At 37.3% G+C, this 26,402-nt stretch overlaps 1 protein-coding gene across 2 annotated transcripts in view; it reads left to right on the forward strand.

The window, feature by feature from the left end:
• LOC145978085 (monocyte to macrophage differentiation factor 2) overlaps positions 1 to 26,402 on the forward strand; it is a 105,904-nt gene that overhangs the window by 12,102 nt on the left and 67,400 nt on the right. Inside the window, exon 1 of one of the 2 annotated variants that reach the window (XM_083110516.1) lies at positions 16,462 to 16,583. The exons of the other annotated variant lie outside the window; for it this stretch is intronic. The gene's annotated coding sequence lies outside the window, so the exon portion shown is untranslated. Of the gene's footprint in view, positions 1 to 16,461; positions 16,584 to 26,402 lie in introns of those variants that run through there. 2 annotated transcript variants of the gene reach the window in all.

Consider the following 26,402-nt stretch of genomic DNA (forward strand, 5'->3'; position numbering starts at 1 on the left):
ATATTCACTAATCTGAAAACTCCAGGAGAGGTTTATGCTGAGATTCGTCAGGATAGCAAGGTTATGAGAGAAGTAGGTGATAGACAAGGACGTATTTAGGGGGGTCCAGGAAATCCAGCCCCCCCCGAAAGGTTTACCAAGTACTAAAAATAAATAATGAAAATATGCTTGTATAGCATTTGTTGTATAATCAGTGGTTATTAATTTCCTCTGAGCTTATTGAAAGTCAAGGATTATATTGGGATCATACAGCTTTGAATGACATTACAAAGATTTATACACACTACTACTCATAATAATGTGCATAAAATATTAATCAGAAACTTTACTTTTCTCCAACTGCATCTAACATTGTTTCAATAAATATTCAATTCTTAATGTATTTGACATTAATTTCATTGCGAGAGCACTTGATTTTACATAAATTATTCCGATCGTTAGTGCAGGTAGGCTACATAATGAATATGCGCCATGTTGTAATTAGTATTAATTTGATTTAATGCAATTATTTTAATTCAAACATTGTTATTATTATTGAGACACATGGTTCGCACCCCCCAAACATATTTCTAAATACGTCCCTGGTGATAGAGTGATCCTTACCTATTAAAAGCTAAGGCTGTAATGGAGCTCAGCACACACAAGGACAACACGACTCCACAGAGGATTATCCTGGTCAGGGCGCCAGAGCCTCGTTGGCCTGCAAGAAGAAGTTGGGGAAGTGAAGCGCTCGGCCTTGAAATAAATATATACAATTGAACCTGAGTTCTACGTATGTCAAGTTGAAGAGAAAAATCCGTATAACTGAAAATTACCTACAAATCAGATGTATATACCGTGTCATATCATTATTAAAATACTGTAATTGTATCTATTTTGAGAAACAAGATGTAATACAGGTTATATCTGTCATAAAGTGATAAATTAACGAATCTAAAAGTTTGATTCTTAAATACAGTACATACATTTGGCACTTTCTTAGTGAACACTTTGATACTGAAATACTACTGTAGACGCTATAGTTTTATAGTTTCACTAACCAATTTTTAAAATATCGTCTAAAATAGCATTTCTTTTACTACTGACTGTGGATTAGCGTCCACTTCCCGTATAAATTTTATTTTACTTTCTGGTGAAGCGTGTAACTTTCTCTTTCTGTTGTCCATGGCTGACCAGTAGCAATTGAAAACTGTCACTTCTGTGACATTGTTGTAGCTTGATTATGTACAAATCACCCATATTTTATGAATATTACTAGGCTACGTATAACACTGAATTACGTATACATTCATTATGTACAAATAAAGTTTAATTAACACATTTATAAATTATATTTTTCCGTATAAAACAGAATTACGCAGAACTGTTACATAAAGCAGTCTCAACTGTATTCCACATTTCAAGACATGATTTCTCATTAAGTTAGTGTAAGTTAACGAAGCACACCTGGAGCCGAATACGCAGCTCCAATCCGTCTTCTTGCATTAGAAATCCTTGAGTGCTACTGAAGGCCCCTTTCATAAGCTCCCAAAGGGTTCCCATGATTCTGGCTTCGATTTTCGAAACCTCCTGTTGAACTTCTTCGAGAGATTAGTCCGTGGCGTGGTTCTTGAGCCTTTCCCGTCATGCAACAGTGTGGCACGGCATGGCACGTTGCACAAGGAGCTTCCATGCAAGGCCAATATACGCGAGGCCTGTATCCAAAGGTTTTCAAAGGTCTGAAAAAAGTCAGATTTTTATTCCTTAGACTGAAGTACAGATGTCCTATATGATTACAATATAAACGTTACTAGAATCAGGTCCAGGAATTTTAAATAAATGTAATTACGGTCCAGGAGAGAAAATCAGCAAGCGTAAATGGGTTCTGGGCCGTAAATAAACTTTTTATCTCTAAATCGGTCCAGGAATCTTTTTTCGGATCAATTTGAATACGGTTCAGGACCCTTTTTTCATGGATCAATTTGGGCCTCCCAGATGGCCTAGTGGTAGCGTCGTCGCCTTGTAATCAAGGGGTCCCCCCAGGTTCGATACCCGGTGGAGACACATAGTGGTTCGGATCCCACTTTAAGCTGTAGGTCCAGTCCCGATTAGCCTTACTGTGCATAAAGTGGACTTAACAAAAATTCAATTCTTGGATCAATTTAAATACTGTCCAGGAACCTTTTTACAGGATCAATTTAAATACTGTCCAGGAACCTTTTTACAGGATCAGTTTAAAATACTGTCTAGGAACCTTTTTACAGGATCAATTTAAATACTGTCCAGGAACCTTCTTACAGGATCAGTTTAAAATACTGTCCAGGAACCTTTTTACAGGATCAATTTAAATACTGTCCAGGAACCTTTTTACAGGATCGATTTAAATACTGTCCAGGAACCTTTTTACAGGATCAATTTAAAATACTGTCCAGGAACCTTTTTACAGGATCAATTTAAAATACTGTCCAGGAACCTTTTTACAGGATCAATTTAAAATACTGTCCAGGAACCTTTTTACAGGGTTAATTTAAAATACTGTCCAGGAACCTTTGTACAGGATCAATTTAAATACTGTCCAGGAACCTTTTTACAGAATCAATTTAAATACTCACTGTCCAGGAACCTTTTTACAGGATCAATTTAAAATACTGTCCAGGAACCTTTTTACAGGATCAATTTAAATACTGTCCAGGAACCTTTTTACAGAATCAATTTAAATACTCACTGTCCAGGAACCTTTTTACAGGATCAATTTAAAATACTGTCCAGGAACCTTTTCACAGGGTCAATTTAAAATACTGTCCAGGAACCTTTGTACAGGATCAATTTAAATACTGTCCAGGAACCTTTTTACAGAATCAATTTAAATACTCACTGTCCAGGAACCTTTTTACAGGATCAATTTAAAATACTGTCCAGGAACCTTTTTACAGGATCAGTTTAAAATACTGTCCAGGAACCTTTTTACAGGATCAATTTAAATACTCACTGTCCAGGAACCTTTTTACAGGATCGATTTAAATACTGTCCAGGAACCTTTTTACAGGATCAATTTAAAATACTGTCCAGGAACCTTTTTACAGGATCAATTTAAAATACTGTCCAGGAACCTTTTTACAGGATCAATTTAAAATACTGTCCAGGAACCTTTTTACAGGGTTAATTTAAAATACTGTCCAGGAACCTTTGTACAGGATCAATTTAAATACTGTCCAGGAACCTTTTTACAGAATCAATTTAAATACTCACTGTCCAGGAACCTTTTTACAGGATCAATTTAAAATACTGTCCAGGAACCTTTTTACAGGATCAATTTAAATACTGTCCAGGAACCTTTTTACAGAATCAATTTAAATACTCACTGTCCAGGAACCTTTTTACAGGATCAATTTAAAATACTGTCCAGGAACATTTTTACAGGGTCAATTTAAAATACTGTCCAGGAACCTTTGTACAGGATCAATTTAAATACTGTCCAGGAACCTTTTTACAGAATCAATTTAAATACTCACTGTCCAGGAACCTTTTTACAGGATCAAGTTACAATACTGTCCAGGAACCTTTTTACAGGATCAATTTAAATACTGTCCAGGAACCTTTTTACAGAATCAATTTAAATACTCACTGTCCAGGAACCTTTTTACAGGATCAATTTAAAATACTGTCCAGGAACCTTTTTACAGGGTTAATTTAAAATACTGTCCAGGAACCTTTGTACAGGATCAATTTAAATACTGTCCAGGAACCTTTTTACAGAATCAATTTAAATACTCACTGTCCAGGAACCTTTTTACAGGATCAATTTAAAATACTGTCCAGGAACCTTTTTACAGGATCAATTTAAATACTGTCCAGGAACCTTTTTACAGAATCAATTTAAATACTCACTGTCCAGGAACCTTTTTACAGGATCAATTTAAAATACTGTCCAGGAACCTTTTTACAGGGTCAATTTAAAATACTGTCCAGGAACCTTTGTACAGGATCAATTTAAATACTGTCCAGGAACCTTTTTACAGAATCAATTTAAATACTCACTGTCCAGGAACCTTTTTACAGGATCAATTTAAAATACTGTCCAGGAACCTTTTTACAGGATCAGTTTAAAATACTGTCCAGGAACCTTTTTACAGGATCAATTTAAATACTCACTGTCCAGGAACCTTTTTACAGGATCGATTTAAATACTGTCCAGGAACCTTTTTACAGGATCAATTTAAAATACTGTCCAGGAACCTTTGTACAGGATCAATTTAAATACTGTCCAGGAACCTTTTTACAGAATCAATTTAAATAATCACTGTCCAGGAACCTTTTTACAGGATCAATTTAAAATACTGTCCAGGAACCTTTTTACAGGATCAATTTAAATACTGTCCAGGAACCTTTTTACAGAATCAATTTAAATACTCACTGTCCAGGAACCTTTTTACAGGATCAATTTAAAATACTGTCCAGGAACCTTTTTACAGGGTCAATTTAAAATACTGTCCAGGAACCTTTGTACAGGATCAATTTAAATACTGTCCAGGAACCTTTTTACAGAATCAATTTAAATACTCACTGTCCAGGAACCTTTTTACAGGATCAAGTTACAATACTGTCCAGGAACCTTTTTACAGGATCAATTTAAATACTGTCCAGGAACCTTTTTACAGAATCAATTTAAATACTCACTGTCCAGGAACCTTTTTACAGAATCAATTTAAATACTCACTGTCCAGGAACCTTTTTACAGGATCAATTTAAATACGGTCCAGGAACCTTTTTACAGGACAATTTAAATACGGTCCAGGAACCTTTTTACAGGACAATTTAAATACGGTCCAGGAACCTGTTTTCAATTGAACAGTACGCAAATTGTACCGAATTTAAATTGTGCGAGAAAGAAAGTTCCGGTCCTGCACGGGACCCCAATAGAACCCATTACAATTTATGGGTTAATGAACCTCTAACAACCCTCATTACAATTACTTTGTATATTTCGTATTATTACTCAAGAGCAATATGCAGAACATGTTGAAGGTTAAATCCAAGAATCATGGGAGGATAATAAATTTCTAAACTATAGGTGGGTATTATGTGACATCAGGATGCCCACAACCGCCATGTTTGCGGCCAATTTCATTTATTTGCAAGGAAATATCCACCCCGTAGCGTTCGTTACATTTGCACCAACTGCACGTTTGGTTTAAATCACGAATGTCAGTGTTACTATCTCCCGCCCGCCTGCTTGAATTCCGAATTGCAAGAACTGACCTGAAGCATGACTGCTCGAAGCCACAATGCAACAGTTGGCGACGTAGGTGAAGCACGACTATTTGTTTATTTTCATTATATTTAATTACAATACTATGCACGTTCAATATCAAATTATTATCTTACGTATCAAAGTGGCAATTTTTAATCATGTCCAATAACATTCTCTATCATAATTCTGTTTTGTTTACATTTCATTGAATTTTGATGCTGTACTGAATTTACATTTTTTCATATGATGATTTCATTCTGAAATTAAACTAAGTTTGCAATTTAACTATTAATGATTGACATATTTGAACACGATTTTTATGTAGTGCTTTGTTTAAAATATGATTCCAGTAATTTTGGAAATTTCAAAGTATGCGAAAACAATCCATGAAGTCCGGGAATATCAGACTACATGCTTAATTGGAAGCACCAGTTCGAATAAACTCATAATAAACAGTACACAAACAATTATCTTTGTCTGCCGCGGGGCCACGGGCCAGTGCCCCAGTTGCCCCTCCCTAGGGCCGACTCTGCTTTCATCTATTTCTTCTTTAAAACTTTTGGTCGGGGAAGGAAGAGAAACGTTCTGAAAATGTTTTCAAAAAGGTGCAATAAAAGGTGCTGATAAGACGACTTTATTCAATGCTCTTTTTTTCTGCGCCTTCTGTATATAATGCGCGCGGACCGCAGAGAGAACGGTGGTTCTGCCGAATAGGTTTTGTTGTAGTTTGTGCTTTCTTTCGCGGGTTTTGCTACATTATCTTGGGAACTATTGGAGCTGCAATGATTATATTATACCATTTTATAGCTCTCGTTCTGTTCTTCGAAATGAAACTGTAGGATTTTATGTAGCTGCTCAAGAAGAGTGAAAATCATTTATTTTTCTGTCCAAACAAAACATGAAAGAAAAGGAAGAAAAAAGGTGCTGAGGCATGTGCTAATCTCACTAAAAGGTGCAAGATAGTGTGTTTATTTTACTTGATTTTATGTCCTAAAATACATCTCAAACGATCGGTAGGAAAACAGCTAAATTTTTGGAATGGTGCTGCACATTAAAATCCGTTCCCTATTTATAACCTTTCATCATTGTAGTCTCCATTAAGCAAAGTGGCAGAAAAGCGAAGTACACAAATGAAATGTCTCAATGTTATTTTTAATTTAATTTATTTATTTATGCTTTGCACTACTACAGAGGATTGAACCTCCAATTACAGAAGGCGTACACTGTGTTTGATTAATACAATAGAAATTACATGGAAATATACAAACACATATTCATTCATTCATTCACGTACAATACATATAACATACGTAACACATGAGATATATATACACACTTATCTACATACATTTAGGCAAGAGGTTTATACGTAATTCACAAGTATTGCACACTGGAAATGGTAACATTTATATTAAACAATCTATATTCTATCCGAGTTTCGTTTTCTAAAGCACTGAATCTATTATTCTTTTATATCTGTCAAATGGAAGTGAAAAATCTACACATTGGTTGTTTGCAACAAGGATATTGTAACTGTAACACATTCTATTTATTGGTGAGTTTCTATATTTCTGAGTTTTTGAAATTTTAGAAGTTAGAATATTTCTATTAGGCAGATTATTTTTTGTTATGTTGGATTGTATTTGACCGAGAAAGGAGCTGTTGTCTAAAACACCATTAATTGTTTTATACAAGTACAACTGTTCTAATATTTTCCTCCTATTACTAAGACTCTTAAAACCTAATGTGTCAAGCAGATAATATCACGTATAATTGCTTACGTATGCTATTAAATATTGACCATAGGGGCGGAAAATGTTATTTGTGTGTGTTTTCAAAACTTACTGAGAATCGTGTCGGATAAACAATGTTTTAGTTGCGATGTAATAGAAAGTGACCTAAAATGTGGAAAAGCACTAAAAAAACGCAGCAGTCAGACCACTTGCGCTGACATTGAACCGGATGGTTTGAATCACTGACCTACATCCAGTCTGCGGGGCTAAAAGAGTGAGCAGCAAGAAGCCAGTTTGCTTTCTTTGCAGTGTTGCCACACACATCGAGGGAATAATTAGTGCTTAAAAATCCCTTTGTATTTTCCCCTTCACTGCACGAGCGTGGTGAACTGGAAAACGTATAGGTACACAATGTTAAAACCTAGCGTCAGTACATTATCTGATATTATGCCACTTTTGTCGATGAGGCACCAATTCCTTACTCGATACTTTGGTTCCTTTGCCGATCTCCTTATCAGACTGATTAGAATAGAATAGAATAGTATTTTTATTTTCTACTGAGCGAGGTTCAGCCTACGACTGCTCTACCACCTAACTCAGGATTACATGTGAAAAGCATTAAACAAAATGGTTTAGAATAAATGAGATACATGAAGAAAAAACTAAAAAATAAAAGCACACATACCAATTCACACACACACACACATATATACAAAATTCAAAATCGTGTCGAAAAAAAAGGAAAAGTGTACACAATACGCATTTATCGTGATGTCAGGCGGGTGTATGTATATTTTGGGGGTTGAGCCATATGATAAGTGACTTAATCGTTGTTTTTTTCAGCAGGTATGGTCATGGGCGTCCGTGGCCCCCCCTGGAAAATGAAAGTCAACCAAAAATTATATATTTTTGACATATAATTTCATTTCAGCCACAACAATATTTATTAATTATTGTATAAATATGATAAATTCAAATTTAAACAATATTTTTTGAGGGAACAGTACTATTATTGGGGAAAATGTGCCTTGTTTGTCTCCCCCATGGAAAAAAATACCTTCCTTGCCCCTCCCTGGAAAAAATCCTGTGGACGTCCATGGGTATGGTATGATCTTTTCTTTGAAGTGTTTGATTGAGGTAGCAGACGAAATATCACCCGGTAAGGCATTCCAAACAGTAGCGGACCAGACAGAAAGAGCCATCGAAGTTGGCGACAGAGTGGCGGGGGATGTCGAGTATACGTCGACCTCTGGTATAATGTGAATGCACTGAATCTCTAAATACAAATTTGTGGTAGAGATAACCTGGTGTTTTTTACTCAAGGATAGTGAACATTAGGCAGTATTGATGCAGTAGGCGTCGTCGAGACATATTGAGGATATCATGAGCATTAAGTAAGGGCAAGATAAGCTCACTTCTTCAGCAACGCGCTACGACGTCGGGGTTCCACTTTGGTATCCCGGTATAGGAGTTCTTTGTGAATGTCCCTTCATCAATTTCATCATATCATAACTCATCCTCATATTTACGATTAGCCAAAAGTTGTAGAAAAGCGATGTAAAATAAACCAAAAATGAGCATTTGTTGTTTTGCCGCAGTCATAAATAAAGCCTGTAGTTCTCTAACTTTAAATTTCGAAATATGTTCACAAATATTTAGCAAAGTAGCTGTGTAATAGAGATGTAGTCACATATGTAAAATGACTCAAATCTGTAACTTTCAAAACAGTTGCCAATTGCCACTCGCTTTAGACCAGAATTTTATTTCGAGGGGGGCTCATCCCTTATATCAGCACAGGCGTCGCCAGAAATATTTGTAGATTGAGTCAGGCCATAGATAAAACTTGATTAGTACAGTGGGATTCTTGAATATTACCGTGCAAATTGTCCATGACTATTTTCATTAATTTTTCTCTTACATCCTACGTGTTTTCAAGCGATGGATTTTTACGAATGTTGGTGCAGAAGTTGTCATCCGCTTGTTTTGAGGTTTCTTTTAATTCTTGAAGCTCTTATTGGGTCAAATAAAGTGCACGAACATGGTGATGGACAATTTGCACGGTAATATTCATGGATTTCTATAATAACTATTATATGTTATTAAAATATACCAATTTCAATCCAAACTTATTGGAGAGACTTTGCTATTCAATCCACCGTATCAGTGAATATCTAACACAATTGAGGGGTCTAGTGAGAGAGAGAGCTATGCCACTTTGACAAGAAATAGAAATAAATTGAGTTTTCTAAAGAATTGCATTGAGTCATAATTTGTATAACGAAGAGTAATTTGTTTGCTGAACATATTGTTAGGTAAATTATTCAAAAGGAAAAATATGAAATTCAATATAAATACCATTTATTATGAACATGTATGGTATATTGTTGTAGTATACCCATGTGAAAAAATCAATCTAGCACATGAAATACTTTGAACAAGGCTTAAATACTTTTGCCTGAGTGTAAATCATGTTCACAGGGTTACATATGATCGACATAAAGACAACTTCATATGTCTTCTGGAGGATCTTCACTGTCCATTGTTTCTGTGGATTTTAGTTTTTGATAAACACCATGAAGAACTGGAGGAATATAAGGCATTATTGCCATGAGATCTTTTAACTTCAGGGCTGATATTAAATCTAGCACACCGGTTACTGCAACACAACCTCTGCCACTCCTATTGCAGACACCATCAGTAAGTGGCATAGCTCCTTCTCTCACTCAAAATGCTCATGAGGACATATTTAAGAACTCAGAAACTCTGCTGCAGAACAAGCGGGAGCTATGCCACATGGTTGTAGTTCCCATGATAGATGACAGATGGTAGGAGAAGACTGAAAATGGCAAAAAATAAAATTTTCAAGATTTGTGGCATAGCTCCCTCTCTCACTAGACCCCTCAATTGTTGTCCATTATTTTTCTTATATTTTGTAGTTAGTGTACTGAAAATCATAGTTATTGTATTTTGTTATTAAGTTTTACACAATCGTTCAAACAAAGGCTTCAACAGTTAGTGGTGAATTTTACTTGTAAAGTTTATGTTCTGTGACCTCTCACAAAGGAAACTATAAGTTTTGGAAGCTGTGGATCATTTTATTCTTTGGATTAAATGGTAGAAGATAAAATTATAACCTGGTTGCTTTATTATACACTAAACTTGTTTCGCTGTAATGCAGTTTTTACTGTGGTTATAACTTTATTTCTTTTATTAACATTAAAAATAGCATTTAAATTAAACATTTGTAGGATTTGGGGAGCTTCAGTTCCCTTAGCCCTTCCCCTGGCTACGTGCCTGAAGGGACTGTATCTATAGTTTGAAGTGCGATCCGGACCACTATGTGCCTCCAACGGGAATGTTACCACTGCGCCATCGTGAAGGTAAATTCTCCCTCTCGTTTCCTAATTTTATATTTTATAATTTTTAATCATTACCACAGTGAAAAATGGCGTTTCTGTCATTTCATACATTGATATTTTCCTTATTCAATTCAATATCATTTGGGAACTATAGGTTTGATGCAAATTAATTGATTAATTTATATATTTTAGTTAACTTCGTCTTATTTTCATTAAAGGAAAAAGCTCTCCTTTTTTCGTGGGTTAAAATAACATGACGAAATGCGAGGCCGACCCCTCGACGTTGATTGGTCTGAAGGACGTGGCTATTCAGATCCAAATTTCAGCCAATTAAATGCAGCGCGGACACAAGTGTTCTCTTATAGACGCTTCCAAGGGATTAACATCAGCCGACCACACTTCGGCTATTATTCCTCCACAATCACCAGCCTCCGTCATTTGTTCAGCTTCATCTTTACTATTTTAGGAGATCGTAGTTAGAGGCCATAGATCTTAGATCTATTGTTTCTCCGATGCTAGCATCGGCGTCGCCAGAAAATTTTGCAGGGGGGTCGGGCAAATGATAAAAGTTCAATATCAGAAACAATAACAATGAGTATTATTATCATAGTTATAAATGTCATTATACAATAATAAATATTATAAACTAATAAAAACAAATTTTATTGAAAAAAGTAATAATAATAATAATTAGTTACAGTTAGTATCTGAATGCATTTTGATATTAACCTTTGCATGTCTCGTTCAAGAAAAGGCTTTAAATGTTAGGTTTTTTTTTTCATAACGTTTGTTGTGTGCCCTCTCACCTACAACTGTAATTATTAGAATTTTGAACACTGTGGAACCATTTGTTCTTTGGATGAAATGGTAGAATATAACGGTGTTCCTGTATTTCTTACTCAAATGTTTTCGATCCAATGCATTTTTACTTTGATTATTCTGGTCGAATACTAATTAAATTAACTTTTTTCTGGTCTTAACAATAAGAGTAACAAACTTTCGGCTTTCTTGTATCTTTAAATGAACGATGTGAATTCCCAGGGGAGATTCACCGACCCGTTCGACCCCCCCCCCCCTCCATTGTAGTTTTATTTGAAAGTAGTTATTTTCACCTGAGCTTTAAAAAATCACAGCCTAAAAACTCTTCACTTGTCACAGTACTTATTTATTCCCTTGAAATATATTAATTTAAGCCTGCCTCATCCAGCGTTGCCTTTGCACAGATGTTCAGTGGCGGTTCCACACTTCTGTTCTACGTTTCGGTTCGTGAATATCTGGAACCTTCCCGGTCCGTCTCGGATCGTTTTACTTTTTTCTTCTATTTCACTACATTTTCCTTTTCAGTGCGAATTAAATTGTTAATACTCTTTAATAGTACATATTATAGCATTCATATAAGCTTTCCCTATAATGGACCCTGGACTGCATTTTGCATTTGGACCTACGGCCAGTATAATCTTCGTAGGGCTGTGTGTGTGTTGTTCTGTGTTTTGTCCTTATGCGTGCTAAGTGCCCCTTTACAGCATCAGCTTTTAACTGAACTCAGAATATTTTAGTGTCGGGCATTCTAAAAAGTATCCTTTTAGGTTACTAAAATAGGCTCTAAAAATCCTAAAATAGGTTCTAAATATCCTAAAAACTTAAGTTAGGCTAAAAAAATCTTAAATAAGTTTAAAAAAATTAAAATAGTTCAAAAACTCCTGAAAAATGCTGATTAGGTATAGTCACCGGCAATGAAAATGGGACACTATATCCTGCATAACGTTATGTGTGTTGCCTAACCCTACGGCGATGGCAGAACTTACCATTGGAAATTTGCTATTAAAATCCACTCTTCGCCGTATCGTGAGGTAACAATCCTTTTTCATGTTATCAACAGTCAAACTCCGCAATTTTATCTGTGAGGATCATCTTATATGCTGAAAATAATCTTTCAACAAAAACATAGTCAGTGGTGCAAACATCAATGCTGAAATGTTAGTTTGCAATGCTTGAATGCCACAAAGCATGGAAGTGACGCGAAAGTGAGCAAGACCACACGGATCAAACCACTTTGAATTGTACAGGTAACAGTGGCACCAGACATTTTGCTTTGTTTAGAGCTTTGAAACATCACCATGGACTTGGAGGAAGGGGAATCGACAGACGTTTCAAACACGTTCGTCATTGAATTGTTTCGTGACCAAACAAAGCAAATGCCCCTTTGAGATATAAAAATCCTGTAAAACCTTTGAAAATATATTAAAACCTAAAAAAAAAAAGCTTGATTTAGGCACATAAACCTAAAATAGGTTCTAACAAGCAAAATAGGTTTTTAGGCACTACAAAACGTCATCAGGTGTTGCGTTTTTTAAAGAGACGCTGACATAACTTATTATTTCTTGCATACCTGTAAAGGAAAAAATAGGTTAAAAACCCTAAAATTAGTTATACTTTAGATCGGGTAAGGGGTGGACCCGTATCATGTGACGTGTGCAAAATAGCCTGAATGCTGTGCTGACGTACCCAAAATTTTAAATTCAATCAATTCCCCTATAATGCAAATGTGTTGTTGTCGCGATGGTGTTTAGCAGCTTCAATTTCCCTTTCTCAGTGCTGTCGTCGTCTGATGAAGGATCAGATATTAAATCCGGGATTCGAAATTTGAAAATTGAATTACGATCATCTTTGCTTCAGTGATTCGGATTTGAACATCTCTAACCGAAGTTGGATTACAGTTGAATGTGAAATTCGAACCACAGAATCCCCCCTCCCTCCCAGAGATCGAACATGGGTCTTCCATAACTATTTCCACTTTTGCCATTTTGCATTTTTTCCGACCTCTAGGTTGATTGCAACGGTAACTATGAGTGACGAACCAATTGGACAAAGAAACACCCATTCCTTAATCAGGATATGAACCTTGGACTTCTGGTGTCGTAGCACATGGTAACGACTTCCCCACATTGTCCCGCTCCACCCCTAAAATAAATCTTAAATTAACATATAGCAGTCGTTAAATCTGGGAGCTTTATTCAATTTAATTTCAACTGCAATAAGAATTACTGCTTTCACAATTAATAATAACAATCACCCAGGGCGCAAGAACCCGTGAGTGTCAGGGCCTATCTATCGGCCCATACGCGCCCTAAAGGTGGCAGATCAAGCAACCAGTTACTGGGTGACATGTGGTCAGCACGACGAACTCCCAGTCGTTGTAGATTTTCCATGATTGATTTTCGCTACTCACTCGTAGCTCCCCAATTTCCTCACGGGTGGCCACTGGTCCCAGGCCCGTACCCACGGGAGCGAGCCAAGGGGGCCATGCCCCCCCCCCCTTCGAGCCATGAAATATTTTGATGCAAACCTACAAAATTAACATGGATATTTTTTTAAAAAGATTTTGCAAGTATTTAGATTCTCTTCTTGTATAAATGAATGGGTTTTCTCTGGAGAGAGGCAGGCTCCATTAGTCTGCAGTCCACTACATTTAGTAATTTTAGTTTTATAACCGCGAAGCTACTAAATGTTCCAATTTGGTCGGGACAGTTCACCATATTTACTCCCTCTTTTGACTTTTTTCGAACTGCAGTCTTGATGAGAAAATGTCCTCTTTTTGTGGTTAATTCACATGTTCTTCATTATAAGGATAATTCCATAGCGTTGGTGGTCACATTCAGGGTACTAATTCCCATGGCGGAAGGGGAATATCCCACCTTTCCACCAACGATCTCGTTCTATTAAAAATTTTCCCTGATTAAAATTTTCCGAGGGTAAGAGTTTGTTTTATAAAAACAAAGATAAGCAATTAGTTTGGACTTCAAACATACTTTACTGAGAATAACATCATAATCACATACAAAGAAGGAAGATCAAAGAATGATGTCAGCCTGTGTGTGAATGTTGGATACATCTCTTGTTCTCTCTCTCTCTCTCTCTCTCTCTCTCTCTCTCTCTCTCTCTTTATGGCTGGTAACAGCATGAGGTGAAAACGTACTTCTACAGTCATAGATAAGATTTTAAAATTATATCAAATTGGACTAGTAAGAAATGGAGCCGTAGCTGCGAAGGTGGTTGTCATTGTCACCCTAGGACCCTATAATATAGATATTAGACCGACCTGTTATTTCACCTTTCGTCGGGAATAAAACATAGCATTTACATGCTAATTTAATAGGAAACTCATGTCTTCTTAAAGTTTCTCATTTTTTGTTCCTCCACCTAGTTATCTTTAATTTGCAATAGATTTTGCAGATGTGATCAATAACACACACTGCTTCAATGAAGATGGTGTGGGATGCACTAGTCACATTTCTTGAATGCTAAGTTCTCTTTACATCGAATTCAACGGAAAAGAGTAGGTACATAACATTTCTACAATGTCTAGGTAGGGGGGGTGAGAAAATCATTCTCGTCCTGGGCGCTGAAATCTCTAGCTACAACTCTGATAAGGAAATATTTCCTTTCGAGAGACCATTAATAGATTTGCACCATTATAAAAACATAACACAATAAACGTTTGAAAATGTAATTATCATTTTTAATAAAAAGCAATAATTAAATAATATCTAACACTTATTAAAAACATTTCACCTATCTTCTAATTTCTTGACATTTTGAACCAGTCGTTAAAGGAATTAATTTGCTAGTTTATAAATGTAGCAAATTAATTTGTTTATATATGTTTATAAATGCCAATATATAAATAAATGAATTAATTAATTAATGATATTAATTATTTAATATTTGACATCTATTGCTTTGCAATTTATATATATATATAGGTATATAACCTACGTTTTGGGCTCCCCCCCCCTCAAAAAAATCCTGGGTACGGGCCTGACTGGACCCATACACAGGTCGAAATCTCAGGAGAAAGTTGTTATGCTTCTCCCAGGAGGCTCGAACCTGTGCGCGTCTCGTCGTCAAGTATGACGCCCACTGAGACGCCAGTAACGCGTCTGTTCAGTTCTGTTGCCGCGTTTAAGCTAACCTGCAGACTTCTGGCACGAAATTCCGTGCTTCGGTTCCTCACATGTCCCTGTAGCGGACGTTACACCATATCATTTCAATAGAAGCAGATGGCCTCCCCGATGGCGCAGTGGTAGCGTCGCCGCTTTGTAATCAAGGGGTCCCGGGTTCGATACCCGGTGGAGGCACATAGTGGTTCGGATCCCACTTTAAACTGTATGTCCAGTCCCGATTAGCCTTTCTGTGCTTAAAGTGGACTTAAAACATCAAGTCAATCAATCAATAGAAGCAGAGAATGGACTTTCTGTTGCCGTTACGCTTTAGACCTCCCGGCCACGGTGCAGGACTTGTTTTCACAATTAATATCCAAAATTTAGTTACCCAATCAGAGGCGTCAATTGTGGGAAAAAGGACAGCTTGCTCTGCGACGACATTAATGAGCATTTCTACATTTCTCCATATAGGAGAAGTATTTATTTTACACGAGAGCGATCAACTAAAATTATATTACATTTCTTGGATCTGAAGTGACGCATGCGTCAATTGTGGGAAAAGAATTATTACTTTCTTTCACTTCAGATCCAAGAAATGTAATATAATCTTACTTGAGCGCTCTCGTATAAAATAAATACTTCTCCTATATGAAGAAATTAGAATGTAGAAATGCTCATTAATGTCGTCGCAGAGCAAGCTGTCCTTTTTCCCACAATTGACGCATGCGCAGCATGCATCTCATGCGTTCAGGAGACTTCTCTGTACCCAACTGTATTTGGCAACTACAAAATCGGTTGGAGCGGTTAAAATTCAGAAATAGCCACCCCTCGAGAAAATGTCGTTAATGAACCACTAGTGCCATATAGGTAGTTTTTACAGTTTGAGTAATTCGTACCGTAACAATGGGCGTACCGTGCGCGAATCTTGTGACTGTGTCATACCGTTGTGGGCACAATCCGACATCAAGATAAGGCGAAGCGAGCGAGTAATACGTCTCGCGTAAATCACGCACATTAGCGATTGGTTTGCTTTAATAACTCTTCGACCAGCCAATGCAAAGCGGGGGAATTATTGGACACGGAATGCGGTTTACGTAATCGCCATGCTTCCTTGTGGTTCGTCTTCATCGGGCGTCATTCACCGGCCGGAGCTCGCGAGCTGTGATTCGGGTAGCATCGTGTGCAAGGGCTAGGCAGAAGTGTGCAAGGGCTAGGCAGAAGTGTGCAAGGGCAATTGACGGAACAGTGATCCGCTACACTTCTCTTGATCGTCTGTGCATTCCACCGTCGGGACATTTCTGGCTATACATTGGCTTCGGTGAGTGTGCAAAACGAATTCTTTGAAACATATCTCTCGCACGCAGAAAATAGTATATATATAGGCAGTGATTGGAATAGGAAAAAAAATGTCTACTTCTCCTTTCGACCTTTTCTTAGTTTTAGTACTTATTCATTCGTGTTTATATCCTCTCTTCTTGATCATTTCCTTTTCTATATTTTCCCAATTTTCTGTTGGTATTTCTTTATTCTTTCTCTCTATCGATCTTCTGCTATTTCACTCCCTCTTTTTGTTTGTTTTCTTTTAAATTTATATTTCCATTCTCACTACGCTTTTCCATTTTCTTTCTTCCTCTTCCCTCTGTCTTTGTATATATTCTCTCCTGCTTCTCTTTCTTTCTCTCTTATATCCCTATTTCTCTCTGTCTCTTTCATATTCCAATTTCTCTCTCTCTCTCTTTCATTCCCCTATTTATCTCTGGCTCTTTCATTTTTCTATTTCTCTCTCTTTCTTTCATATACATATTTTTGTCTGTTTCTTTCATTTCCCTATTACTCTCTCCCCCTCTCTTTCACTTTCCTATCTCTCTCTCTCTCTCTGGCTTCTTTAATTCTCTCCCTTCTCCCACTTCTCCTACACACACACACACACACACATTTCTTTCGTTAAAATTAAACGTTATTATTCTCACTATGAAAAGGTGCCAGTACGGCGTACCGCCAGAAAAAAAGCACGGTATAGCCTATAGGTATATACAGGGTGTATCGCTTATAACTGCCTGTTTTGCACTAGAAAGCTACTGCACCTAATCTGATATATATATATATATATATATATCTTGCTCAAGATAGGGACAGATGGAAGGCCTGTGTTGCTGCAGCCATGAACCTTCGGGTTTAAGAAGGCTAGAGAGTTAGTTAGCTATAGTGCTGCCACGAGACGAGACTTTGGCCTGTCTCGTCTCGTGGAAATGCTGTCTCGTCTCGAAAATATTCGTTTGTCTCATGACATATGGTCAATCTCGTCTCGTCTCGAATTTTTAAAAGCCTGTCCCGTCTCGTCCCGTGGGCAACAGTACTTAGCTACTGCACCTGCACAGTGTAAGACTTTATCGCAAAAGTATAGCTCAATTAATACTTTACAATTATCTGGGATTTAGGTCTTTACGTCACATAGAGAACATGAAGAATTTCCGACGAAAGTTAGTTTCAATCAGTATCATTAAAGAAATGTCAACTTGCACTCATGCATTTATCTCTACGGTGAGGCTTTCTACGGTACTATTGTACAAATAAAGTACATCTTCCAAAATGCAAAGTATTATTATTAGCTCATTGAATTTTGAAGAGTTTTGAGCGTGCTACTCTGCATATGACTGTTCAAAATGAAGAAATGAAGTTTCTTTTACTACACTGGTTTATTGTTTGTCTACGTAGACAATATCAACTACACTAATATGATTAGAAACTAATAATAAATGTGATGAAATAATCTTCATTGCGTAGCCTATAGCCTGAATTGTATGTGGCCATAAGTTCCCGCAAAAACGAAATCTAAATGGGGCAAAATCGAAAAGTTTTGTCCGTAAGTGAGATATAGTGACGTTACGTTTACGTCGTCGGAAGAAGTACATGTTTTAAGGAAGAGAGAGAAAAGAAAGTAAGACGTGTGAAGTAAGTGGTAGAGAAGGAGAGAGAGGAAGAGAAAGAGGGAAGATAGACATGGAGGAAAATAAAACAGGAGAAAAGGAATAGAAATAATGGATAGAGAGAGAGAGAGAGAGATATGAAGAAGAGCGACAGAAAGAAATTAGAAATCATGACAAAGGAAGAGGAATTAAGAAACATGGGTGTAATGTTTGTTTTATGTCCACTTTATGCAGACAGGCGGACAAAATTTCGGTCCCCTAGGCTATCCTTTGTTTTGGGCTCTTCACTAATTGCCTGCTCTGTATTAGTCTTAAATATGGACACATCTGATTAAAAATTACTCATTAACTTATGAAATAAGCAAATAAAAGAACTTGATATGTTGCTTTATTTTGCTGTTATCACAATATTAAAGAATTTAATAGTCGATAGTCTTGTCACTTTTGCCCCTTCAGCGTCTTTTTTGTGCCCCTCCCCCGCCCCGACTTGCGGTTAAAGAGCTTGGCACGTGTTGTTTTATTTTGCTATTGATTGATTTGCTTTATTTTACTTCGCTTTTCTGCCACTTTTGGCTAAAAATGAATAACAACATTAAGCCTTGTTTCCATGATTATGAAAAACTAAATATGCTGACCAAGGCAGTAATTTATTTTATTAAAAACATAAACTAAAACGTAACGTTTCAACCTTCTAGCAAGGTCTTCATCAGACTCTGTATCAAGTACAAAAGTAACAAGATACACCAAAAAGGGCATTATATATACACAAACATTACTCCCTCCAGACTATTAGAAAGTTGTTAGGAACTTTCTAGCAGGTGGCTTTCACTTTCCAACTGTACTTTCACCTAAAAGGCTAAACATAATTACTTTCATATAGAATGTGAAGAGATATTCATATAGAATATCTCACGCTCTTTTTCCTTCATTTTTTCTCCCTTCTCCTCTCCTCTTTCTCTCTTGTCCTTTCCACTCTTTCTAACACCTTCTTCCATTCTTTGTTTATCTTCAGTCCCCCATTCCAGTTCATTATGTCTTCTTCACCTCTCTTCTCTATTTCCTTGGCTTCCTTCCATTTTCTCACTAGCATTCTCTTCTCCCTTTCTATCTGCTTAGCCTCATCACACTCTATGTCATGTCCTGTTTCTCTCGTGTGTTTAAATATTGCATTTCTCTCTCTCTTAAGTCGTACATCATCCCTATGTTGTTTCAACCTGTCTTTCAGCCTTTTTTTTCGTTTCTCCTATGTACACACTCTGACATTCTTTACATTTCACTTCGTAGATAATCCCTTCCTCTTCCTCTTCTCTGTTCTCCTTTTTCTTGCTTGCATTCTTCGCTATTCCTAAGATGATTCTCCCTCCCTTCCTGTAAGTTTTAATTCCCGCTTTCTTAAGCACTTTGCAAATCTTTTCTGTGGTCTTCCCCATACTCTTTATTCCAAACCTTTTCTCCTCTTTTTCTTTCTCTTCCAATTCTCCCCTTCCTCTTTTCTTCCTTCTTCTGTTTATGTCCAGTCTATCCTGCTTCTCATAGCCATTCTTTTCCAGCTGTTTCCATAGGCTATTTATTTTGCCTTCTTTTTCACATTCTTTCATGCATATTTTCTTGATTCTGTCCTCCATATTCTTTATAAAATTTATTTTTGTCACCTCACTTACATCACTTCTTTTGTGGCAGAATACCCCTGCTGCACACTTCTTCTGATGCCCAGTGGTTTCAATTTCTTGACCTCTCTTCCTTTGCATCAATATATCTAGGTAGCTTAATTTGTCTTCTTCTTCTATTTCAAGTTCCAATAATATCCCCCTTTCTTCATCTTGTATTTCTTTGGCAAAAATGTCGAGCTGCCTCTTCGTTCCCTTCCATATGCCAAAACAATCGTCCACATATCTGCAAAACAGAATTATTTTGTCACCTCCTTTTTCTATCACTTTCTTTTCCCATTCTTTCATAACCAATTCAGCCAAACCTGGGCTTAGGCTAGAACCTATATTTAGTCCTTCACTCATTAACATTATTTTATCTCCCATTATATTGTAACCGTTATTCCAAATGGTTTCCAGCGCATTCACTACTCTTTCACTATCCCATTCTCCTATAATTTCTTGTCCCATTCTCTTTTTAATAATGTCCAAAACGTGTCCCCTCTTGATGCTCGGGAACATACTTTTCACGTCTAAGCTAAACATTGTCGTCTTCATCTCTTTTAACTTAAGTCCTTTTATGAGGTCTACTACTTGTTCACTGTTCTTAACTGCTCTGCTTTCTTGCTGTGTTACTAACACTTCAATAACTCTTTTAATTTATTTTCCAATGGTTCCAAAATATTGTTTCTGCAGTTCATTACTGGTCTTAACTTTATCTCCTCTTTGTGTATCTTTGGAAAGCCTTTCAAACTAGGTAGTCTTCCTGTCTCCTTTATGCATTTCTTGAATCCTCTGCTCCTACAGTCTTTTATGACCCTTTCTTTTATAGTTTGTTCTTCTCCTGTTCCACAAATCTCCTCATATCCGTTTTCTTTTAGGTCTTCAAACTTCCTCTCGTACCATTCTCTTTCCATCACCACAATTGCTCCTCCTTTATCTGCCTGCTCTATCACAACATCATTTCTTGTCTTGATTTTCTTCATCCCTTCCCTTTCTTTTTGACTCAAATTATCTACTTTTCCTTGTTTTCCCATTTCTTTCTTCAGTATGGCTGCTGTTCTTCTTCTAATCTTGTCTCTTTCTGGTTCAGACATAATGAACTGGAACGGGGGACTGAAGTTAAACAAAGAATGGAAGAAGGTGTTAGAAAGAGTGGAAAGGACAAGAGAGAAAGAGGAGAGGAGAAGGGAGAAAAAATGAAGGAAAAAGAGCGTGAGATATTCTATATGAATATCTCTTCACATTCTATATGAAAGTAATTATGTTTAGCCTTTTAGGTGAAAGTACAGTTGGAAAGTGAAAGCCACCTGCTAGAAAGTTCCTAACAACTTTCTAATAGTCTGGAGGGAGTAATGTTTGTGTATATATAATGCCCTTTTTGGTGTATCTTGTTACTTTTGTACTTGATACAGAGTCTGATGAAGACCTTGCTAGAAGGTTGAAACGTTACGTTTTAGTTTATGTTTTTAATAAAATAAATTACTGCCTTGGTCAGCATATTTAGTTTTTCTAAAGATGAAGGTGACTGATGATATGATGAAATTAATGAAGGAACACTCACAAAGAACATCCATCCCCAGACCGGGATTCGAACCCGCAACCTCTCGCGTCGTAGCGCTAGCCACTCCGCCACGGAGGCTGGCGAGAAATAAAAACAAATAAAATATTGGAGTCAATGTTCACTTATTTCAGGGTGCTCCCTCTTTACGTCCGTGCGTGTGTCTATTTAAATTATGGTTTTCCCAAATATTTTGGAAAACCAGGAGAAACTACCGGTATCTATTTTCGGGACATTCCCAAGCGTGTTCTGAATGAACCCCTTGCCACGTGAGAGTCAGGTTCCACATTTCGTCTGGAGATAAGAACATCTGCCTTCTGTAACCTATGAACCTAACTGGATATATCTGAAAGAACGCTCTTGGAGCGTTGCTGTTGAAAGACAACGTGTCCGTCTGACCCTTGAACTCAAGGACTCCAGATTTTCTTCCATTCCTTCATTTCTCAATGACTCCTTACTGAATCAACTTATACCAGACCTTCCATCAATATTTGATGTTAACGAAGTTCTGGGAAAGCGCTGGCCCAATATGGAACAACCGCATGAAGACTACACCCTTAGGAGACAATGGAGTATTAAGAGTAAGTGAATTGGGTTAAGCTTTTTGCTTGGGGGGGGGGGGGAGGTGCCTACTCAATGGCATATTTGTGCTTTAGTTCATTAAACTATTGCCTTGCGGTTCCAAGCACCTTGTTCCAATATAGGCAGGCCCGTAGCCAGGCAGGGGGGCTGAGCCCCCCCTAGAACTTCCGTCAGCCCCACTGGCACTGCTGTCAGCTTCCTTGACAGTAAGCAAAACTATTTCGTGTAATTTGTTTGCAGTGAAGATTGAAAATGTAGACGACAGATATTATTTTGCTCTCAACTTTGGTGAAGGATAAGTTCAGGGAGCATGAACAGCTGCTATTACATTCGTTCATGTTATTTATAAAAAGTCTAAGTAGCTGCAAGTATTTAGAAGATTCTCTTCTCTAGACTTTAGAAAGTTCTTCCATAGGGAAGCTTCTTTACCTGACCTTCACTGTCCCTGTTGCGGTCTGCCGTTTAGACAGAAATGTGTGACTTTGACGTCATCATGCAAATTTCCTCTGGATATGCAAGTCAACAGCTCCCAAGTTTTCGGAACGAAGGTGAGTTTTATTGCTTCCGCTGGGGGTGGAATGTACTGTAGGCACTATGATTGAAAATTGTGCATTTTTTCTTGTGTGATATAAATATCTGTATCATCAAAAGTAGTATGGAGTGTGCAGTGATTTCAGTAGCAGCCAACACTTCAAACGATGTTTTAAAAGATAGAAAAATGTAGTATTTGTATGATATTTCTAATTTTATATAACTTAATGATCCCCTTCCCCCACACATAATTTACCGTCAAACTTTTGAAAACTGAACTTGGTTTACAAAGCCCCTCCTGACAGCCCGTGAGCCCCCCTGGAGATCAATTCTAGCTACGGGCCTGAATATAGGTCATTAAATCTTATGATAACATCTACACGTAATTTATAAACAATATATTTACATTCTCGTACACAAAAAAAGCTATCGAACTAGCAACATCGAAAACTTGACAAAATGCCCATTGCCATGTTCAAACTCAGGCCCGTAGAATATCCTTTATCATCACGGGCGTCGCCAGAAATATTTGTAGAGGGGGCAGACCATAGTTAAAACTTAATTAGTAGAAATAATAATGACAATAATAATAACACCATTAAGCCTTGTTTCCATGATTATGAAAAACTAAATATGCTGACCAAGGCAGTAAATTGTTTTATTAAAAACATAAACTAAACGTAACGTTTCAACCTTCTAGCAAGGTCTTCATCAGACTCTGTATCAAGTACAAAAGTAACAAATACACAAAAAGGGGATTATATATACACAAACATTACTCCCTCCAGACTATTAGAAAGTTGTTAGGAACTTTCTAGCAGGTGGCTTTCACTTTCCAACTGTACTTTCACCTAAAAGGCTAAACATAATTACTTTCATATAGAATGTTCAACACAAGAGAGAAACAGGACATGACATATAGTGGGATGAGGCTAAGCAGATAGGAAGGGAGAAGAGAATGCTAGTGAGAAAATGGAAGGAAGCCAATGAAATAGAGAAGAAAGGTGAAGAAGACATAATGAACTGGAATGGGGGACTAAAGTTAAACAAAGAATGGAAGAAGGTGTTAGAAAGAGTGGAAAAGACACAGAGGGAAAGAGGAAGGGAGAAAAATGAAGTAAAAAGAGCGTGAGATTTTCTATATGAATATCTCTTCACATTCTGTATGAAAGTAATTATGTTTAGCCTTTTAGGTGAAAGTACAGTTGGAAAGTGAAAGCCACCTGCTAGAAAGTTCCTAACAACTTTCTAATAGTCTGGAGGGAGTAATGTTTGTGTATATATAATCCCCTTTTTGTGTATTTGTTACTTTTGTACTTGATACAGAGTCTGATGAAGACCTTGCTAGAAGGTTGAAACGTTAAGTTTAGTTTATGTTTTTAATAAAACAATTTACTGCCTTGGTCAGCATATTTAGTTTTTCACAATAATAATTATTGTTATTTTACAATAATAACTATTTTAAGTTATTAAAAATATACCAATTTCAATCCAAATTTATTGTTGTTATTACATAAATAGAGAAACTTTGCTACTCGATCGACCGTATCAGTGAATATCTAACACAATTCTTGTCCATTATTTTTCTTATATTTTGTACAGTTAGTGTACTGAAAATCATAATTATTACGTTTTGGGGTTGTAAGGGGTGACCTTGCACGTAGTACACCCTGGACTGCATTTTGCAGACGAACGAGGCTCTGGCGACTGGCACTATGGCCAGTATAATTTTGTGTGTGTTGTCCTGTGCCTTGTCCTTAAGTGTGCTGAGTGCCACTTTACAGCCTCAGCTTTTAACCGGTCAGAATATTTTAATGTTTTAGTTACGACACGACATTACAGTTATGTTTATTTTAGTTCTGTTAACCTAAGTCAGAATATTTTAGTCCTCCAACGTTACAGTTATCTTGTTAGTAACATTTTAGTTTAGGTAAGGGGCTGGACCCGTATAAAGTGACGGGTGCAAAATAGTCTAAGTGCTGACGCACCCAAAATTTTAAATTCAAAAATCACAATCGTTCAAAAAAAGGCTTTAGCAGTTAGTGGTAAATTTTACTCGTAAAGTTTATATTCTGTGACCTCTCACAAAGGAAACTATAAGTTTTGGAAACTGTAGATCCTTTATTCTTCGGATTAAATGTTAGAAGATAAAACTATAACCTGGTTCCTCTATTATACACTAAACGTTTTTCGATGTAATGCAATTTTTGTTGTGATTATAACTTTATTTCTGTTATTAACAATAAAAATAAAATTTAAGTTAGATATTTGTAGGATTTCGGGGGGGAGGCTTTAGTCCCCTTATCTCTGCCCTTGGCTACGTGCCTGTTCGAACTTGATTTCCATTTAACCTACCTACAAGTTTCTTATTTTCATACATGTTCTGTGCGGTTGGAGAATGGTAACTCATTTAATCCACAAGGCTGCATACTTTTCGGCAGGGAAATCTTTGATGATTCGATCGTTAATGAACACGAATGATTTTGCAGTTGTGTTTGTTACGAAGTTATGAAGTGTTACATTATATACTTTCAATTCCATATTCTTCGAGGGGGGATAAAAACATCCCTAGTAGGGATAAAATAAATTTTATTTTGCCGGGGAAAATGTTTTGTTTGGGGGTATCCCCGGCACCCCCCCCCCCTCCCTTAATTCGCACACTGGTTAGAGGTCAGTGATGTGCCGTAGACTATACGTTTACGTCTATACATGCGTTGTCTACACGAAGATTACATTGGCTTATACAGAGCATTCCCTGACACTCGCTACGAGACTCGGCGGCAAGCGGCCCGGCGTCAGGGTTTGTCTTTCCCGGTGAACGGGTCCGCGACAATCGCACGCTACAGTCTGTTTTTTTTATCGCTCTCCCTGCCTTCGCTCTCTTTCCCTTTCTGTTGACGTTGCAGACTGACGCCAGTATAATCCTCCCTCTGATGTTGTGTTGTGTCCATGTGTTGAAGAATGTGGCTTAATATGGCACCACAAAAGTTTACATTGCAACAAATAATTTACGTTGTCGAGTGTTACTTCGGAAAGAGGAATTGTGGAGAAGTGCGACGACGTTTTGCAACGAAATTTCCTGGTGTTCCCGTTCCACATACGACCACTATATTAAACCTCGTAAAAAAGTTTAGAGTAACAGGGTCAGTTCTGAATAAAGATGGAAAGAAAAGTGGGGAAATAAAGTATACAAAGATAATCCCCACATCATCCGTGAGTTAAAAGAGAGTATTGTACGAGAAATTGGGAGAATTACAGTAGACGAACTTGCACGTGTAAATGCCAATTTTCTTCGGAGATGCCAGGAATGTGTTGCAGCAGAGGGACATCATTTTCAACACCTACTGTAGTCAAGGTTAGTACACAATATGAAAAATTATTTTAATAGCCGATTCTAGCGACTGTCGCTGATCCGTTCACCGGGAAAGACAAGCGCTGCTGCCGGGCCGCTTGCCGCCGAGTCTCGTAGCGAATGTCAGGGAATGCTCTGTAGTTTACATAGTCTACCGTAGACAATGCAAACAACAGGGAAGAAAGAAATCCCAGTAGTCTTTGAAATAGAAAGTATTTTTTTCTTCAATCATGTCGATAATTTGGGCCTATAACCAACTTAATGGCCGGTCCACACGCTACGTCTTACAGTACGTCTTGCTTGCGCATGCACGAACTGTGCGTGCAAGACGTAGCGTGTGGACAGGAAATTTAGAACTGCGCACATGTGGAAATTGTCACCCAAAGACTGAGCCCAAGAGCATAGATGTCTGCGCAAACAAGTCTGTGCGTGTGGACGCTCCTCTCAGTATTTTGTCCCCCTGTCGCTCATTTTCCCTTCTACCCTAGCGCTAAAATACTATTAACGGAGTTCGAAAATCTTTTTCTTTTCTTTACAC

Source organism: Lepisma saccharinum, chromosome 24 (genome assembly GCF_977018435.1).
Source record: "Lepisma saccharinum chromosome 24, izLepSacc3.1, whole genome shotgun sequence".
Lineage (NCBI taxonomy): Eukaryota > Metazoa > Arthropoda > Insecta > Zygentoma > Lepismatidae > Lepisma > Lepisma saccharinum.